The 16,588-nt window shown below is 40.8% G+C and overlaps 1 protein-coding gene across 1 annotated transcript in view; it reads right to left on the bottom strand.

Annotated features, from left to right (window-relative positions):
- Nucleotides 1-16,588, bottom strand: part of PRKCH (protein kinase C eta) — a 204,397-nt gene that overhangs the window by 186,215 nt on the left and 1,594 nt on the right. The gene's annotated exons all lie outside the window — the stretch shown is intronic.

Here is a 16,588-nt window from a genome sequence, read left to right as displayed (position 1 = left end):
AGAGGTGAGGCAGTTGAAATGAGAGAGACAAAAATACAAAGACAAAAGCCCAGGAAACACCAATATTTAAGGAAATTAAGGGATGAGGTACCAAAAACATCCAAGAAGATGCTAAAGAAACAAGAGAAAAGTGGGGGAGCAAACTTCCTTAAAGTGAACGCAGCAGCCAGCAAGACAAAGAAGTGACGTGGTTACGTGATCATTCCTGGGTTTTGCAGGAGCCGTATTCAGGCAGCAACAGAGGCCACAGCCAGCCTGCACTGCGAAGAGGAATGAAGGGGAAGGGACAGGGCAGATGCAGAGAGCTCTTTGGGGAAGTGTCTGCGAAGAAAAGGGGAGACACTGAACCTCACCTCAAAAGGAAAGCAAGGCCAAGAAAAGGCTGGATGCTTGTTCACTGGAACTGGGACTCTGTGTTTAGAGATCTGTTTCTAAAGGGAAGGTGTCGTCAGAAGGGAGAGACTGAAGGTATGAGAAAGGGAAGCCCTGGGCCATGGGGGACACAGAGGGGACCTGTGAAGGTGGAGGACTGGGCCTGAACTGGAAGTTCCCCTCATCAGAAGACTGCCTTGCAGGACCTGCCACAGGCGGGAGCAGGAAGTTCACACCTGTCAGCTTCTGTTTTCCTGGAAGACTGGTGCACTTGCCTACAGAGTATAATTTGAGTGCTAGGAAACAAACAAGTTCTCCCTGATTACAAGTCGGACTCCTCTCAGCTCTTCTAAACAATGGCCCAAGTAGAAAACAAGTAAGGAAGTTTGGGTCCTGCTGAGAGTAAGAGGAGTGGCGAGTGGGGTGTTAGAGGGGGAATGGGTTGAGGAGGGCAGTGAGTCCACTATTTGTTCTTCCAGTTCACTCGGTTTCTTCTTTTTTGATGTAAGCTTCATTGAGGCGGAACTGTCAGTAGGTTATTTTGCCTTTAAGCTACAAATGGAAATAATATTAATGGAGCAACATTTAATATCTCGACAAGAACAATTTTTCAGAATCATAATTCTACCTGCTTTAAAACAAAATTCTACACACACAAGTTTAATAGGACCAAAGTGCAGCAGAAGGAGCCCATATGGAGCTGCTAGAAATGCAATTCAGAGAGAGAAATGCACACTGGAGTCCTAATGAGGCAACTTCAGGAATCACTTTTTTTTTTTTTCCAAAACAGGGTAGTTTAAGAAAGATACGCTTAAATGCCAACTATCACTTCAAGGTCACAGTTAAACTATGATCAAGTTTAGGCCTCTCAATGCTGGTATCCTGTTCTTACCAAGGGGAGAATGTCACTAATATATTCCTGACCTCTGGTGTGCCAGAAGATAGTCTCTCAGTTCTTACTATTTTAAAAGCCACCTCTTAACGCCTAAACAAAAGGTAATGTTTTATCTGAGGAACTTGGGATTCAGTGTGTCCTTTCACACACCTTTCACACTTATTTAAATAGTCAACGGAATAAAAGTCACTGTAGCATATTCATTCTCTCTAAGCTACTCCCAAGGCTGGTCTTACACACACACACACACACACTCTCTCCTTCTCCCTCTCCTTCTCCCTCTCCCCCTCTCTCTCTCTTTATATAAACATATATCGTCGTCGTCGGCAGCCGTCCGTCTCGAGAGACGATGGTGTAGCCTCTTAAGAGTCTATCTGCACCGCCGAGAATGGCCGTGCAGTCCGACTCGGGAGTGACACGGTATCTGTCTCCTCCCGTGTTGAATCGACATCTTGCGATGACGCTGGAGTGTCCTCTCCAGTGAAGCTGAAGCTACAGAGCCTGGGCAGGGTGATATGGAGGGTCTGCTGTTGCCCATGCAGCAGACCCCCACTCTCTTCGCAGCTGAAGGGTCCAAGGGAAAGACGGAGTCAATACAGCTTGGTTTCAGATGCGCCGCAGGAGTTGCCGGTGTTGACTACAACGTCAAACCGCCTTAGGGACTCCGGCTCCGGATTTTCTGTCGGGGTTTACTCCCTTAGCCTTTCCCCTGAAGAGGTATGCCGCAAGGCAGCGGAGGTTTTTTGGAGTCAGAGTTTTCCTTCTCTGATGTGCCCTGACTGGAAGATCGAACCAGCGACACTTAGCTCGCAGGCCGACGCTCAATCCACCGAGCCAAACCAGCCAGGGTTTGAAATTTGAAATACAAATTTTATAAAGATAAAGATTTTTTTAGCAGACATGGATGACAGTGTTTGAATCCTGAATCAGACTCATTACATGGGAACAATGAGGCATTTCTTGTTTCTACAAATGTTTCCTGGATCCCCACCACTTTGCCAGGGGCTGAGGGAGGCTGAGGGTCCCTGGTGCTCACACAGCAAAGCAGCACCACTGAGCTCAAAGCAGCGGGTCAGGCTGAAACGAGGGCAGACACCCACAGACACATTCTCACTCCTCCCCAGACTTTTGCAACACCAGGGCCCCAGCAGATCAATGCAACCACAATGCAGGTACAGGATGTGCATGACAAGAAAGTGAGGAGGCCCACCAGGGAGACTCAAAGATATATTCTCCGCATAGCCAAAGAGCGAGCCAAGGCTTCTGAGCAACCCACTCCAAAGCTGTGGTGAACACTGATGCAGACTGTTGGGCCTTACTATAGAGCACATGAAACTTTTGTTCTGAAAAATTAAATATGTACACTTCAGAAAACCTCTGACTTGACAACTGTGAAAGATCTAGAACCCAAAACAAGTACCCGGTCAACAGATAAAATTAGAAGTAATCCACTTCAAGAGAAGTCAGTACAGAGGGAGAAACTTCATATTTTCTGCAAACCAAATCAAAATTGTTGGTGACCCTGATTTTACCCATAATCTACGCGTTCAAATGATGCACTTGTAAAACTTCAGTTTTTCTCTTTGTAAGAATGCAATAATTCACATTCAGTGATTAGATGTTCAAACTTATATCAGGAAACATCTTTCAATGCTAACTGAATGAGGCTAATTATCATCATTTCCCTTAACTGCATTTAAAAATGAATGAAACTCAATAAAAGTGCTTACTTCGGCTTTTGCAACTAAAAGATCAACTCTTTGAAGTCCTTTGCAACTACATATTTTAACTTCACCTCTTTCTGGTCAGTTATTCATACTAACTCAGAACCTGTCCAACATCGTACAAGCAAACCAATAAACCAATTTCAAGGTTTTCCACAAACTAACTTTGGCCAACACTGTAGCAATAGTAATTCCAATATCATTTCCACATACTCCTTGCAAGACCAGAGTGGACCTATGCGTAGAATTTACCCCAAATTCTATGATACCAGGGTAAGGAAACTATCTCTTCTTCCACCAATAACCATCCTATTGATTTACACTCCAGTATCTTAAGTAAAAAGCAAAAACAAGAAGGTTGAACTCAAAGACCCCTTATAACATTGTCTAATATTTGAAAAACACTAAAATCTAAATTCTCTAAAATTAATAACTTTAAAATTGTATGTAAATAAAGGTCTTACTGTTTTCAGAGTTCATTTTAGAAAAGGATGGGCTCATAACTTCATATTTAAGCACTGGGGTAGAGTGATGGTGGTGGTGACAATGATGATCATTTTCCTGCAGCGGTAGGTGTCACACACTAACATAGACAGTTTACATAGTTCCTCGCTGCGCTCTCACATAGCCCTGTGAGGTAGGTACTATGTTACAATGAGGAAGCTGGGACTTGTAGAAGTTGAATGACCTCTGCTAGTAAGAGGAAGATCCATAGTTGAACCCCAACCTGGCTGACACCCAACCATCACACTATAATGCTCTGATAATTATGGTAGTTGTCCCATAAGTATTCCTCAAAGCCTGTATTTGTGTCCTATTACTCTGTAATTGTAGATTCTGCATTCTAGTTTATATGGCTTAGGCAAATGCCCATGTGTCTTTTTACATTAAACACAGGCAAATGGATATAGAAGGGGAGGTCAGAAATACTCTGGACATTGGGGAGATGCCAAAATAGGCATTATCCAAAATTGTTCAAAACAGGCAAATTATCCAGAGTTAATTCACAAAATTATAGTCCATAAAGTAAATGAGCTTTCAGTAGGAAGGAAGAATCAACTGTATCTAGTTATTCATGATTTTTGAGGTTTTATTTCCTTTATGATTGTTGGCACCATGTTTATTAATTCTCATCCATAAATTTATAGTTTTGTAGAAAAAATTTGTGGCCCTATCAATTATTATAATTACCATATCCCTCTAAATATTAAAACTTTCCACTAATACTTGAGTCTATAGAAAACAAATATATCATTCAAAAATTCAAAAATCTGAAATAAACTTCAGAGTCTTTGTTTCCTTTCCTCTATCCTCTCTTTAGAAAATATGGTGCTGAAGAGGGTAGAGTGTAAATAGACGCTTCTATGTCATTTGAGGGACAACAGCAAGACTAATACCCTACCTTAACCCCAGTATACTTACTATCTAAGATGCAACAGTCTGAATGTCTTTCTTTGACCAATATAATTATTTTCAGAAGGCCCCTGTTGAAATATTAATTGCCTTTGGAGATTAAAAGTAACCCAAGCTACCATTTCTTGAGGGCCTATTTTATGCTGGTCATGGTTAACATAGCCAATCTAATATTCACTGCAACCTTCTGAGGTACTAACATGAGCACCATTTTCCAGAGGAGAAAACAGTCAGAGATCAAGGGTCGCACTCATTTTAGCCGAGCTGGGGTGATGCACCAAGCTGGCTAACAAACACCAAGTCTACCCTCTTTCCAACACTTCCATTTGTTTCTCCACATGTCAAGCTTGTTCCCACCATTGAGCCATTGCCTTAGCTGTTCCCTCTGCTGGGAATGCTCTTTCTCTAACCTTCCCATGGCTGGTGGCTACTTGTTACTCGGGTTTCAGCGGAAATATCACTGTCTCTGTGAGTCCTTCTCTGTTCACTCTAGGTAAAGCAGTCACCTTGTCACACTCTATCACATCACACTGTTTTAATTCTCCACTTAGCCTCTAACCACCATCTGTTTTTTCATAATCACCTGTTTGCTTTCTTATTAGCTACCTCTGCATGGTAGCATAGAAGCTCTGTGAGAGCCACGATCCCGGGTATTGTGTGCTCTTGCCCCATATGTACCACCTAGAATGGAGTCGGGCACACAGCAGGCACTCAATAAGAAACAATATTGTACTGATGTCCAGAGAGCTAGATTCTAGCTTCACCTCTAAATAACTATATGGCTGCGCTGTGGATGACCTCCATTAGCTCAATTTCTACTATCATCAGGTTGTTTTCCAAGGTATCAGCAAGGTGAACTGGAACTTTTGAGAAGATCAGAAATCTTGTTTGGTCAGAGGGACCCAGGCCATAGGAGACCAGGGGTCACAGGGCAAGAGGGGCAGACCAGCACTGCTGACTTCATCATTTTATCTTGGACTAACACAGTTGTTCACCACAATGCCCAGTACGGCTGAAATGTTTTAAGCATACAGATAAATCCTATCTATTTTTACAGGGGAAAAGTTTATATTAACAAAAAGATACCAAGCCAAGGTCACTCAAATTGTCCTAGTTTTTTGGTTTTTTCTTTTTAACTTTCATCTACTGCAAACCTCAAAGAAACCCCTTCAAAAATAGAGGCTTTGAAAATACCTAAATAAAACCAAATAGGTCCCAAAATGGGTCATCATCTGGCATAATTCACTAGGAGCCAGAAGTGAGAAGACTTCTTTTTAAAGCACATCTTTTTCTATAAAATTTATAGCTCCTCTTTTGTATTGGTTGTCTTCCGTAACTAGCTGAAGTGAAAATGTCCTCAAATACAGGGGAAAATATTAGAACCAGGCCCGGAGAACTAGAAATTAATAAAAGCCTTAATTTTGAAACCTTTCAACTGGGGTTTCTTAACCTGAGGCCCTGTGTTCACGCCAGGCTTCAGGGACCAATATGTCCCCAGCATATTGTCAATATGCACATATGTGCACTTTTCTAGAAACAGGATCCATAGCTTTCGTCATCACTAGAAGGGTCCAAGAGAGCTCAAAAACATTTTCAAAAGCACTGCTTCTGCTGAATCTGCTCTCATCTCTTCTGCACTACGATGGAACAACGAGAATACAGGAGTCCCTCTCTATATTGCGGTTCACTTATCATGGCCTCACTGTATCGCAGGATTTTAAAAATATATATTTAATTATTTATCACGGATTTTTCGCTATGTTGCGGGATTTTGCAGTACTATATATATATGTATGTTGTTAAAGTGACGTAGGTTTAAGAGTGTAGAATATGTTTAAGAACATAAGTAGTGTTTATAAAAGTGTGGAAAAGGTTAATAAGAGAGTGGCAAAGGTTAATAAGGGACTGGGAACAGTTTATAAGTGTGTGGGAAGGGTTTATAAAGCCTTAAAATATATATAAATACTAAAATAAATGTAAGGTTCCTACTTCACGCATTTTCCCCTATCGCGGGGGGGGGGGGGTCTAGAACGTAATACCCGTGGTAAGTGAGGGAATACTGTATATAAGAAAGCACTTACGAGGTCCTCAGCTCATAAATTAATAAATACATTCTGTTTAGGGGATTATGCTAATATATTTATGACCTTTGTGTACTCTTCCAAAAATAACTTCCAGCCAAAAACAAATATGAGCATCAGTGGGACAGTCTCCAGAAGACATTTCGGGAGGGAGCGGAATTTCCATTAACCAAAGGAACCATAACTAGAACCACATAACTCAGGTATCGGAAGGGCCCCAGAGCTCAGGCTCCCCGGCCCTCTGACATCACAGACAAGAACACCAAAGTCCAGTGTGAGGACAGAAGCACAACATCATATTTAAGGGCTACGAGCGAGATGTAGAAATGGTGCTATGCAAGTACAAGGGGCAAATATGACTTACAAGTGAATGAGCAGCTTTCTGGTTTGGGTTTAAGCACTTGGAGAATAGGGGCTAGGTCTAGAACATGCTCACACTATCCTCATAATGTTACAGAGCAGAGTCCCCCCAAATTCTCCACAGCCTGTGGTTTCGGGTGGGGGATGGGACTCATGGAGCATAACTATTTTCCTGAGAGATACTTAATTTTTTAATATGTAAATAGCCATGGCCATTCCATGCACCAAGGAGATGGGAGGGGCTTTGACCATACAATGGTGACAAAAAGCTTACGGGTCCTGCCTAAAATTCTACAACTGGCCGTGACTGGTCACCACACACTGACTGCATCACAGGCTGAGGTCAGGCATTTAAAAATAAGGCAGCAGACATTAAAAGGGAGCCGTGTGGTTTACAAGAAGGTAAAAAGAGAGTGACGTGGGTTGAAAATGAGCAGAAGCATCACACCACCTAGTCAGCCTTAAGGTCGGGTGGGTAAGAAGGTGCCACGTGGTTCTGGATTAAAAGCTGAAAAACACTGCGACATACGGAAAACCTCCCCAATCAAGTGCGGATGATTGGAGGTTGCCAGTAAAGCTGGACTGTGTCTGGGAAATACGGAGCCATGGACTTCTATTTTCCTAGAGGGAAACGGTAACTCTGACTTTTCTGTTCTAAAACTAGCCTGGTTTGGCAGGGGGAGCAGAAATATTTTTTGGGGGGTGTTTTAAAGAAAGTAAGATTTAATGGCAGAAATCTGCCATTAATCTAAATCTGTATAACCTTTTAAATAAACAATTCCTTTCATTTTCACCAAACCCTGGTACTGGAAGTTATGCTTTTTGGTGGCGGGCAATCAAGCCCCTCATAACTGAACAGCCCGTGGGTTCTGTTTCAAGAAGACTTAATTTATTAATGGTGGCAATTTTCTTAATTTTTGTTTTTACCATAAGCACAAACTAAACATCTTTCTGCCCCTGTAAGGTCAAACGTGTACAAGGATAAAACTTATATAAAATCAAAGGAACTTTCTAGAAGGCAGCACATCATAAAAGCACTGCTGGTGAATCTTCTATTAAATAGTCTTTCTACTAAAAAGTCCTGTGTGCTTTGACAATCACTGCTATAACTTACTGGTACCACAGAAATACACTAAGATAATGATCTTCATAAATCTCCCTGAATAGTACCATGATTCTGAACAAAAATTTCCCATCTCATAAAATTCTTCAGCATATCACTTAAATACTAGATAGCCATTATCCTTAGGCTCATTCCTTTGTCTAATTAAAATGTCTGTCCTACAAGTGATTTATAGTATTTGTCATCACCTCGGGTGGATATATAAACTGGTGGCTATAGACACTAGGTGACTACAAATCATTAATTACCATGCTAGTGAGAATGCTTCTAGCAAAGGCTCAAACAGTGGGATTCTCAGTCTCTCTCTCACGTTAGCTGAAAGGGACATGACTTACAACCATTCCATAGAACAAGGAGCCCATTAGTGTAAATCAAGAAATATAATTGCATGGTTTAAAATGAGGACCCCCTGTAATTCCTTTAGTCTGATTCTAAGCCAAGGAAATAACATCGACATTACTATCAATGCTAGGTCATTTAGACATGAACTAAGTCCTCTCTAAGCCTGAGCAATTTAGATTTAGACCAATTTAATTCTTAGGAGTTACTAATTTTGGTAAGATACAACTCATTTTGACTACTTAAAACCAAACCAATTATTTGAAAAGAGAATGATGTAATTGCCTAATACATGGAGGTCAAGGCTTCTTAGAGATGGAAGGTCCTTCAAGGTATTCTAGTGCAACCCCCTCATTATATAAATCAGGGAACTGAGGCCCTGAGAGGAGAGGCTCGCCTAAGGTCACAGCTGATAGGTAGCAAAGCCATACCTTGAACCCAGCTCTCCTTACTCCCATTATAGCACAGCACTTACATTTGCTGGAAGTTGTAATACAACACTAATTTGCAATCAGCTTCCTATATACTCAGTAATAAGCCAGCTTCCTCTAAAATTGTAGAAACATAAATATCTCAATAAATATATATCTAACTTAATGGGTTTCTAAATTAATAAATACATAAACATAAATAAGTATATCTACACATGTATGTAGATGTTAAGTGTGTGTGTCCATGTGTCACAAACCACATAAGGTAAGGCAACAGTACTGCTTCTACTGAAGCTCTAGTTTCCACATTCCTAAAACCAAGGCTGGAGCTTTAGTTGGTGGCAAAAACCCAAAAACCTCCCAAGCATGAAGTGAGTCCAGAGGAATGGTTTGTGATAGGGAGTGGTGGGGTCTGTGGCTAACTGAAGAATCTCCTAAGAACTAAATGCCTTCCCATTCAGCATTAAAAATATCTCTACCTAGTGAATATACCTGCAAGCTGTCCACAGGCCTAGGAGTGTCAGGCTTTTTGTTGTTGTTCTGAACTAGATGACCCTCCTGCTTCAATATCTGTGATTCTTTTATGATCTGTACAAAGTTTAGGATATGTGGTGGTTCAAACAGGCTGTTACTGTCTTCTGCCTTTGGAAGTCAAATATTCTTTCAGGCCATCTGTTTGCAGGCATGACTCCCAAACTTTCCGAAGATGGGAATGTTTCCATGGGCCAGGAACCCTTACCTTTAAAAGGGGCATCTGTGATGTCGCTGGAAAAGCACTATCTTATCAGAAGTTCCTTTTCTTCTTTTCAGCAATGATTTTTCATAGTCATTTAAATAAAGCAGGCCTGTAGCTACCTATGCAGCGATCCTAAAAATCAGCTATTGTCTGTCCAGGAAAACCAGGTGCTCAGCAGCATCTTGGTACTTAAATCTGTTCTATAATTTCCTGGTTATTGTTTTTTGCCCCAATCTAGTTCCCCCTTGGAACTATGAGTTCTATGAAGGAAGGGATCATGTCTGTCTTGTCCACTTGCCTCTCAAGGTAGAACACAGGACATGCTCAGTGTGGGTGAATGGTCACCTAGGGCTTGGCATTTAATAGAGGAACATGTAATAGTTTGTTAGGGCAGCTACCCCAGGAGTTGAGGGGATGAATCAGTCCATTGCCCATCCTATTACATCCTGAACTCCCTCTGACCAATATCACACACTTACATGAGAGCCCAATCCACTGACATGTCCATTCTTCCAGGATGGAGGGGAGGGTGAACCATGGAGATCTCAGGATGCTGAGGGAACACTAAGGAGAAGAACCAAACCCAGAAGACATGTCAGGGGATGTTTTCTAGATAAGAGACATCTCCAGTGAGACCTGGAGCACAGGTATTAGCAAGGTGAGCTTTGACGAACTGAAAGATGCTCTTGGTGACTGGAGCCCAGAGTGTGGGTTGGGTGGGATTAAGCTCAATTGAAAATTCAGGACCAGATCATGGAGAACATTCTATACTGTTTTTAAAAGCCGTGCTTTATAGGAAGCAGCGGGGAACCACTGAAGGTGGTCATTACGTAAAGAAATGACTCAGCTTGGCAGCTGAGAAAGATCAGTTTGGATACAGCAATGACGAGAGTGAAAAAGAGTGGACTGGTACTGAGCGCCACTCAGGCCCCCCTGTTATCACACTGTAATGAAATGGAGCTAAGCAGTCAACACAAAAGGAGAACCTAATCTAGCCAATTGTTTCATAAAATAGAAAAGAGATTACAGAAAATCCAAGGTACTGCTCTTACTCTAAGTAAATGCTGGTCATCTCATAAAAGCGTACCGTACTTTTACTGTCGGAACTAGTCACCATTCTAAACACTTGCTAAATATCAAACTGTACTGAGCTGCAGAAGATAAAATGATTCACACTGTGCTCACCAACCTCATGAGCAATCCAAGGTTGAAGTATACAACCTTTTAATGTTTTCTTTCTTCTGCTCCAAATTTAACATGTCAGGCGCACAAATTACTAGTGAACAAAGTTACAAGATATTTAACAGCTTTAAAAATCATATACTTTTAAAACGAAACAAAAGCAAAGAGTTCTCCATACACAGAGTTTTCAATCCATTGCTATATTCAAAGGGCACAGAAATTTGGTCCAGCCTTTCAAGCACATATTGGTAATATCAATAATTGATTTAAAAGAGGGACACTGCAATAATTGTAATAATTGGTCACTCCCCAATTATTTTCATGTATTTCTTTTAGGAAGACAAATAAAATGTTTAAAGAAAGAGGTTTCCACAGTATGTACTTACACTTTACTTGCCCAAAAAACACATTAAAAAAATCATTTTGACAAATATTTAGTGCCTACTATATACTGGACACAGTTCAAAGTGCTGGAGTTAGAACAGTGGAAAAAGAAGTGGGGACTCTATTCTCAAGGACAAAGGTACAATAAGCAGACAGATCTCAGAGAGTGATGAGCACAGTGAAGGGTGACAAGATAATAACGCAGTCAGAAAATGCTCTCTGAGGGGGAACATCTGAGCCACACCCTGCATGGTAAAAAGTAGCCAGCCTCGCTGCAGCAAAATTCTTACAATAAAACAGAAGATATAATATGTCTAATACATGTACATTGGAATAAACCTCCCCAGAGCTGCTAAAATATGTTTATCCCCGAAACACTGACTTCATCCGTCAGTGTTAGACATGCCTCACCAGTTAGCTCAGAAAAAGATAATTGTGAGATAAATAACCACTACAAAGCACAAAAGAGAATGAACCACTAGATAATGAATCCAGAATAATTTTGATGCTATAAATTTATGCACCTGGATTCAGGAATCAAGTTTGGAAAGATAATCAAAGACTGCCTGGTGGTTACCTGGCTGCTCCACCTGACAAGACTACCAAACAGGTATCTCACTGCGAAGCTAAGAGAAAGCAGCCCTCAGAGCTGCAGGGAACAGAATGTCTTCAAGAGGGTTGAACCAGGAAAACAGCCTGGGATCCTGCCAAGCAGTCCCTTCCTTCCTGAGGGGATGCCAAGGTCTTTCCATGACGCAGCCTCCAGCTTCTTCTGCTTTCCCCCATGTCCCCACACTCTGCATAAAGTATTAGATGCTTGTCCCCATTTAGAAAGCCAGGCAAATTGAGAGCAAATATACGCAAGACGGAAATAAGGTTTTATCAATAATTTAGATACACCTTCAGTTTTCAGAAGTCTAAGAAATTATGCAAAATAAACAAGTTCTAGAATAAACGGGAAAAAACTGACAGGGAGAATTTGGAAACAAGACTGTGTCCAAAAAATTAGGAACTATCTTTAATTAGTTTTGCTTTTATTTATTTATTTTTTGCTTCTACTTGGATATTTTCTGCACGATGAAAAAAATGTAGTTTTTAAGTCAACCTTGGCTAAAATCTGATTCATTTATTTAACATCTTTTGCGTAAAAGAGGGTAATAATTACAGTTCCCTCCCACACACACAAATGTATTGAGGTATAACTGTCATATAATTACATGTACACACTTAAAACTGAACCATTTGGTGAGCTTGAACATATGCATATAACTGTGGAATGATCTCCACAATCAAAACAATGGACATTTTCATATGCCTTGGAAGTTTCCTTATGCCTCCTTTGTAATCCAGCTCGTCCTCCCATTCCCAGACAACAATGTGCTCCCTGCCACTACAAACTAGTTTTCATTTTCTGGAATTTTGCACAAACACAGTGTGTACTCCTTTTTGTCTGTCATCTTTCACTCAGCATAATTATTTTGCGATTCATCAGTATTGTTGCATGTGTCAATAGTTCATCACTTTTTATTAATTAATAACCTGTTGTATGGTACACAATGTGTTTAAACATTCACCTGCACACTGACATGTGAGTTGTTTCCAGTTTGGGGGCTATTGCAAATAAAGCTGCTATGAACGTTCATGCATATTTCTTTGTATAAATGCTTTCATTTCTCTTGGTAAACACTTAAGAGTAGCTAGGTCACATGGGAGGTGTATGTATAACATTTTTAGGAACGGCCAAACCATTTTCAACATGACTGTACCACTTTATATTCCTCACAGGAGTGTAGGAGAGTTCCAGTTTCTCCACTCCCTCACCAACATTTGGTAGGGTAAGTCTTTTTCATTTTAGCCTTTACAATGGGTTTTGATTTTAATTTGCATTTCCTTGACAACTAATGATTTTGAGCATCTTTTAAATGTTATCTGTCAATAATGGTCCTAGTCAAATCTTCGGGCCATTTTTAAATTGAGTATTTTTCTTCATTATTATTGGGTTATAAGAGTTCTTTTGCCCCTGATCTGCCTATTTTCTGGCAGGATCAGCCTTGGTCTTTCCCCATAAGGAAATGGCCAGGGAGCTTCAGGGGACGCAGGCGCCTTTGCCTTGGAAGAGCCCAGGCTGACGAGGCAGGGCAGGGGGGTAAACCGGAGCAGTCTGCGTGGGGTGGGGAGACCACGGCATCTGGTAGTAACTGGCTGTCAGGGGTGAATGTCATGCTGGTGATGGCCTATGGGAGCCTGGTGTTTGCACGGTGTTTTATTTTTGTGAAGAGGCAAGTCATGTGCTTTGCAATGAAATCCTGGGGGGCCTCAAGTCCCTGGGAGACACAATGCCCCCGAGGACTTAAAAGAGTAGGCTGATATTTGACTCTCCAGGGTTCAGGATATCAAGTATGAACCTCAGCTCCTTGTGGATGATGCAAGACTGCTACAGGTGGGAAATCAGAATTGCTACAACTATTTATACAGGATGAAAGCTCAGGATATCATCTGTGCCTCTGAGATCCCATTTCATGCTGAAGGCAGCATCCCCATCCCTTAACGGGCAAGAATTTTCTCTCCTACCTGCTAAGATCTTCGAAACACCAGTACTCCTTTCAAGGGTGTGCGCAAGGCCCTCATTGATATGGGACAGGGGTCTTTGTCAGGAGGCTCTGAGTGAGCTGGCCACAATGGAAGTTTAAAGAGGAACACGTCCAAGAGGACTGGTTAGAGAATATAGTAGTGCTGGACTGTTCCCACGGTGAGACGGCCTTCATAAAGCAATGTGAACAAATTCCATGATAACCTAAGAGTTGTCAGGTGCTGGACCATTAAAACTGCCTTCCGCTCACACTGAAAAGTAGACATTGCTCTATAAGTTAATAAGGAAAACTACTACTTATGTGCACCTTTTTCTGTTTGTTTTTCCTGCTCAGTTCAGTAAAATGTCAGAATTTGTATAAAAAGAAATAACGTTCTTCAGCATGCACACACGCACACACACAGAGTTCTTTTACATACCAGCGTTAACTCCTTTGCCTGATTTACATGTTGTAAATATTTTCCCCCAGTCCATGGCTTGTGTTTTCATTTTCTAAGTGGCTTTTGTAAAGCAATAATTCTTAACTTTGATAAAGTCAATTTCATTGATTTGATAGATCATTTTGAACATAATTTATTGAGATTATATGAATCTCCCTTTTTATTCTGTTAAAATTAAGAATTACACTAATTCATTTTTTAATGTTAAATCAACCTTGCAGTCCTGGTTATAAACCCGATTAGGTCATGATGCACTTACGTCGTCGTCGTCGTCGGCGGCGGCAGCCGTCCGTCTCAAGAGACGATGGTGTAGCTTCTTCAGAGTCTATCTGCACTGCCGAGAATGGCTGTGCAGTCCGACTCGGGAGTGACATGGTATCTGTCTCCTCCCGTGTTGAATCGACATCTTGCGATGACGCTGAAGCTACAGAGCCTGGGCAGGGTAATACGGAGGGTCTGCTGTTGCCCATGCAGCAGACCCCCCCTCTCTTCACAGCTGAAGGGTCCAAGGGAAAGACGGAGTCAATACAGCTTGGGTTCAGGTGCGCCGCAGGAGTTGCCGGTGTTGACTACAACGTCAAACCGCCTTAGGGACTCTGGCTCCGGATTTTCTGTCGGGGTTTACTCCCTTAGCCTTTCCCCTGAAGAGGTATGCCGCAAGGCAGCGGAGGTTTTTTCTCTCATCAAGTTTAGAAGGCAGTATCAACAAAACTTGGTACTAAAATCAGTGTAAATGATTATCTCTTGATACTCAGAAAGTACATTAAGTCAGAAGGCATAACAACTGTTGTTTTACACTAATGATAAAGATACCTTCTGTTTTTGTCCATCCACATGATCTAACAAAAAACTAAGTTGCTAGGTTTTTTAAAGCAGCAATTTATAATTCCAATTGCAACATAACTTTATTGTGGAGTAAATTCAGTTATTCCGTTTGTAACTCTCTAAACTACATATGTCAATTTAATAGTGAAGATAAATATTTTTGTAATTCTAAACTTCAAAACAACCTCTAGAACTATAAAGAATCATTATTTTTAAAAAGTATTCATTATGTTGCCAAATATTTTCCTAAGATTATTTTTCTTAAAAGTTATAAGAAAGGAAACACTCTAATCATTCTATCCCATCAATCATCAAGGTTGGTGCAAAATACCCAGAACTTTAAAAAAACAAAACAAAAAAACCTCTAGCCCCCACCCCAATTAAATATAAATGCATGACAAATCACTGATTTAAAGGTTATTTAAATGCTGACCTATCCTACCAAAAACCATCAGTGGGTTATATTAAATATCTAAGTATAACTAATTATAATTGTAATTATTTATAGATATAGAAATTTAATTTAAATCTTCATTCATCTGGTGGTACAATAAGCATCCCTGCACATCTGCACTTTGTCAGGTAACCTAAATCTTCCTACGCTCATGCTTCTCTGTTCTCATCTCTTGGTCTTCATTTAGGCCACAGGTCCTCAGCCTCAACTGCACATTTGAATCACCTGGAACAGCTAAACGTACTGATGCTAGGGTTCCACAGGCAGAGAATCCTATCTCGAGTCTTTAAAAGTAGAGAGTTTTAACAGCTCCCCAGGTGATTCAAATGTGCCGACTAGACATAAAAAGGACCAGTCGAGCCTCTCTCTGCACCATCGTTCACAACCTAGTTCCTCTAGAGACTTACCCAACCTAATTCCTGATCAGTCGCCCAGTAATCCCCTTCAGATTCCTAGGCTTACCTCTATTTCCTATCCAGAAGTTCATAGAATAATCACAGGATAAAATGCCAGTGTCTAACTGTATTTTAGCCATTTCTTTCCAGTGCACTTTTAAATTCCATAAAGTAAGTTTGACTGCAGAAAAATTAATGTAATATAATTTAATGGTATGGTTAAATGGTCATTATGGATTTTTTTTTTACTTCTATTTAAAAGAAAGGGATAGCTCCACAAGACACTTGTAATTTTAGAGAATCTACAGTAAAATTATCAATTCCTCAATGTGTAAAAATATCCAAGTGAGTCTTCATTATTATGCACCTGATTCCACCCTTGTTAATTTTAAACAGGTTTTTAATACTGATTCATATTCTGAGTTCAATACTAACGTCCTCCATAACTTAAATCATTAAATTATTGAGTCTTCAAACAGCTTACTCCATTTTGCCAAACGAGACCACTTCATTATAATTATCATCCCATCATGCAAAAGTGGGAAGGATGACAACATCACAAAGACAGCATGAGGATTAAGAGGCAAAAGCGTCTTAGGAAGGTGGAGAGTGCTCTAGAAATTTTAATTTATTTACAGCACAAGTGTTGACTCATGGGAACTATGTGAAAACCACAGGCCAAGTGGGAGTTGCAGGTAGCTGCTGGTCAAGGCACAGAAACACCGGCTGGTGTGGTGGAGATCTACAAACCACCAAGAAGCTCTGGCAGCTCTCACCAACAGCAGCACAAACGCAAACTGTCGGACTCGCCTCTCAGACTGAGACGTTACTTGCAAGCACCTGT

Source organism: Furipterus horrens, unplaced genomic scaffold (genome assembly GCF_987537825.1).
Source record: "Furipterus horrens unplaced genomic scaffold, mFurHor1.1.pri manual_scaffold_3, whole genome shotgun sequence".
Taxonomy (NCBI): Eukaryota; Metazoa; Chordata; class Mammalia; order Chiroptera; family Furipteridae; genus Furipterus; species Furipterus horrens.
The sequence above is the reverse complement of the archived record's forward strand: the minus strand, read 5'-3'. Positions and strand labels throughout refer to the sequence as shown.